General features: G+C 43.6%; 1 long non-coding RNA gene across 1 annotated transcript in view; it reads right to left on the reverse strand.

Annotated features, from left to right (window-relative positions):
• Window positions 1-2,413: 2,413 nt before the first annotated feature.
• Window positions 2,414-4,419, reverse strand: part of LOC114071573 — a 3,136-nt gene continuing 1,130 nt past the window's right edge. Inside the window, exons 2-3 of the long non-coding RNA XR_003574058.1 lie at window positions 3,344-3,433; window positions 2,414-2,643 (exon numbers count right to left, since the gene is read on the reverse strand). This is a non-coding gene — a long non-coding RNA (uncharacterized LOC114071573). The remainder of the gene's footprint in view (window positions 2,644-3,343; window positions 3,434-4,419) is intronic.

Here is a 4,419-nt window from a genome sequence, read left to right on the forward strand (position 1 = left end):
TTCCAGCGTCATGGGATCAGGGGGTCGATGAGGGGAGAAGTGACCGCTGGGATCGGCGGGTCCGACCCGTGACCAGTTTGTCAACTAGATCATGGCACTGAGTGCTACATTCTTAAACACCTGCCGGGGCCGTTACTCCACCACCATTCCAATGTCTAATCACCCGGTCGGTGGAGAAGTCCCTCATAATGCCCAACCTAAACCTCCCCCGGCAAAGCTTGAGGCCGTTTCCCTCTCAACCCGCCACTTTTTTACTTGGGAGAAGAGGCCGACCCCCACCTAACTACAACCTCCTTTCAGGTAGTTGTAGGGAGCGATCAGGGCCCCCTGAGCCTTCTCTGCTCCAGGCTGAACACCCCGGGCTCCCTCAGCTGCTCCTCATGAGAGCCGTGCTCCAGACCCTTCACCAGCTCCATTGCCTGCTCTGGACCTGCTCCAACACCTCTATGCCCTTCCCAAACTGATGACATCTGTCTGCCCCTGCATCCTCGCTGGGATCCATCCCAGGCTTCCTGCCCTGGCCACACCCTGGCAGAACCCGTCAGGGCTTTGGCAGGATCTGTGCTGGTTATGCCTAAGGCTGGTGCCTGTAATGCCTGAGACCAGCTGGATCGCAGAGAGAGGGCTAAGGGTCTTCTGACATAGTCACATAGCAATTTGTCCTCATTTAGATGTGTTAATATAACACTGTATGAACATGTCCTATACCTTACCAATGGCATGACCCTGTCACTTTATTGTTCTGTTTCAACACCTGCAGATCAAGTAGGAGACAAAGCTATGCAGGAGGATCCAGGAAAGGGAAGACTGGACACCAGGCTTCCCAAGAGACCTCTTTTGTTAACACAAAGTTGTTACCAGGAAATGGCTTCCGCTTTTCTCAAAATTTACTTCTTTTTCCCAACAGTTCACAGGGTCAGAAGGCAGCTGGGGGTTGCAGCGAGTGGGGAGCTGATGGATCTGAAACAGAAAGCATTAGGGTCAAGCCCCCTGGACGTATCAATCTCTTTTGGGAGTGGTAGATTTAGGAGAAAACTGTTTGAAAAAGTTGTAATTAAAAACAAAAAAAAAAAAGGAACAGAAAAATCAATTTCAGTAACCCGGGAATCAAGTGTGGATGGGTTGCTCTGAGAGAGAATCAATGATGCTGAAGAAATTCTGCCCTGCAATATGAGGCAAGGAAAGCACAGTGGTAGGTCCAGGGTAAAAAGAGATTTTTCCTGCTGAGTTGCTGCTTACTGTGCTGCTGGCACCAGGGAGGTACCGCTGAATAGGTTGGGCAAATCCTGGAGCAACACAAAGAGAAGGCAGAAATAAGATACGTCGACAAGTGTCATCAGAGCTTCCATGGGAAGCCCCAAAGAGCCAGAAGGGGAACATACACAACAGTTGTTTTCTGCTTGTGTTTGTGCCTTTGCAAAGGAATTGTCTGTCAAGAATGACGGCCTCTCGTGCATTGCTAGGAAATGGTGCAAATGTGGAGCTGCATAAACAGAGCTGTGATCTTAGTTCTGTAGGACAGCTCTCCTTAGTTACCATATTCAGAAACCCAATTGTTTTAACATGTAGCAGAACACAAACCCCCAGTCAGTTTTTTTTTAATCCACATAGCTTTATGTTTCTTTTATTAGTTATCACTAATTAGTTGTCACCCTAATTTTGGAGTACAGTAAGCCCCTAAACAGTGGTTGCAGGCAGTTTATACTGTGTCTGAGCTTTACAAGCAGTTGAAACAGCTAAAAAAGTGCTCTGTGTGAAGCAAAAGTAATTTTATTATCTCACAAATAACTAGTTTCAGTTCTTTCTCTTTGAGCGTGGCTTTTTGTAAAAGCCAGCAATAACAAAAAGTAACCCTCCTCCAACATTTTTTTTTTTCTAGAAGGAAAAGGGTTATGAAACCTGATATCCATCTTGGGAAACTTATGACCGACTGGAAATGTTATGAAAGCATTAAATTAAATAGGCCAACCAGGCAAAGCAATACTATTCAGAGACAAGTTTTGTAGAACAAAAGGAATTGTAGCCCAAGACAGTGTACAGATGTGTGTTGCTGACTTTGGTGGGTTAGCTCAGATGCTGAACCCTTTCTCTTGCACTGACGATCACAGCTTACATCTCTTTTGATAGCTGTAGCAGGTGACTACAAAGTGCTTTTCTCTAGTGACCAGACTGAGAAAACTTGAAATTCACAGTGGATGACAGCATGGCATGGAGTTACATCCCAAACCCTAATGCAACCTGAATCTGCAGTTTCGTTCCTCAGGATATGTTGCCAAAACCAAAGATCACAAAGGTGTGCACAGTCATAGATAAATCCAAGTTTAGGCGAATTTATACTCTTTTCAGTTGTAGATTAAAAAGTCTGTTCTACACCTGCAGCTCTGTAAGTGACCACAAATAACAAAGAATCGTGGTGGCAACCATCAGTGACGTGTTAAAGGATATTAAAGGAAGAAAATTCTTTGAAGTGTTTCTGTCTTCACTAAGCATTATTTTTTTTTTTCCATTGGTCTGTGAACTGTTTTCACTCCAGCTGCAGAATTCTAGCTAAATCTGATGTGAAAATAATCTGGAGCTAAATGTGACCTGCATGGAACTGGCATCTTATTCCATCTCTGTTCTGCTGTCCTAACCATCGGCTTCCTATGGATACACAAAACGTATATACAGCTGTTGTTCAGCAAAATCTCCTTCAAAGTGATCCAGCTGCAAAAGGGTGTTGAAGTCCCAAGGGCTCTAAGTCCTGCCCTAAATCAAGGCTGGCACTCTGACATCTGTTTGGCAGGAGCTGATTCTGCTGCAGATAGGCTCTCCATTGAGAAATGTGTGGGAAAACATTGACACACTGTGGCCAGACAGATAAAGTGCAATTTCTGAAATTTCATGAGGTTTCCTTGCTTTTGTCAGTTTTATCAGACAGAAAGGTAGTAAAGATCAGTTTGTAGCTTTTATTCTTGTTGATAATTTCCATTATTTTTTCAGTCAATTTCCTTTATTGGTAGAAAATGTCCTAAACATGCAAGCTTAGGCAAAAACTGTAAACAAATTGTAAAACAAAACCTTACATCCCTTGAATCTGAGGAGCACGGAGAGTGAGACTCCACTATTGCTTTGGAGCCTGGCAAGCTGTGCAAAGCACATTTTCAGGTGCATGCTTACATTGTCGTTTTAATTACTATTTCTTCCTGTGGAACTGGAACAAGGCAAGGCTGCCTTAAGGGGAACTGGATTTGTGTATTGCAAAGCAGAATTTCCTCCAGACTAATCTGGAGAGATGAACTTCATCAGCATACCCCCAAGGTATAATTTTTATGTCCCAGAGAATTAACAGATAAGGTATTACCTGTATTATATTTAGTGCAGGTAGGCAGTATGGTTAAGCATCATTAGATGGTCTCTGTAGGGCTTCCTCTTCATAACAGCCGAAGGAATACTAAAACACAAAAAAAGCTAGACCTTAGTTCATGGCTTTTACAAATTCAGGAGCAAATACTAGGATACGGGAGAGGATGGAGTAAAAGCCTCTTTTTGGCACATCTAACATGGATATTCTTGTAAGTGTACCGATATTTGCTCTTTTTTTCCCCCACTACAAACATTAAGAATAATGAAGAATTGAGATTAAAGCCTGTATTTTAACTAGTTTCTAAGGTGAAAATGGCGTATATGCAGTATGTAGCATAGATGAGTGTATGACCTAAGCTGGGACAGAGACCAACTGTAAGAAGAAGAGCTAAGGAATAGTTTCAGGAAAGAGAGTGATGGTGTCAGGATAGGCAAGGATGCCAAAGAACCTTAGTTTTGAATTGCCATGAGGAGATAAAGCTAAGATGTTAGGGGTCAACGAGGAAGAAATCTGCAAAGCAGTCTGTGAATTTAAGACATAAGTGGCACAGACAGAAGAATACAGAGCATTGCCAATTTATATGGAAAAAAATAAAACTATTTGGGCAGCACTTGAAAAAATGAGTCTACAGAGAGGACCTGCATCCTGGTAAAATTCTAAACAGCTTCGGAAATAAAAGTTCAGAGACTGGAGTAACAATATTTATGAAAAATATTCTACAGTCATATACAAAAGACATAGTAATTCCAACAGAAATCAGAACAAGGCAAGTACTTCTCCTTTCCTCGTCAGCTGTTGCAGCACCTTCCAGCTAAGGGATGAGATCATGAGGGGAAAAAAAATCTTTGCTCTTTGCTATGTTTCTCCACATCTACCTTGCTGTTGGGAGCCCCCGGTGGTGTAGAGGAAAACACACTGCACTGTCACTGCAGAGACCCGGGTTCGATTCCCGGTCGGGGCCCCTCCCCGGGCAGATGGAGCTCGTTAGCCCTGTAAGGCAATCCATCTACGTCCTGAGGACCTCACTGCCACCGTCCAAGCGTGCTTGGCCCCGGCAGATGAACCTCAGGATT

This window comes from Empidonax traillii, unplaced genomic scaffold (genome assembly GCF_003031625.1).
Source record: "Empidonax traillii isolate 1590-97213 ecotype Southwest subspecies unplaced genomic scaffold, ASM303162v1 scaffold2111:size93912, whole genome shotgun sequence".
Lineage (NCBI taxonomy): Eukaryota > Metazoa > Chordata > Aves > Passeriformes > Tyrannidae > Empidonax > Empidonax traillii.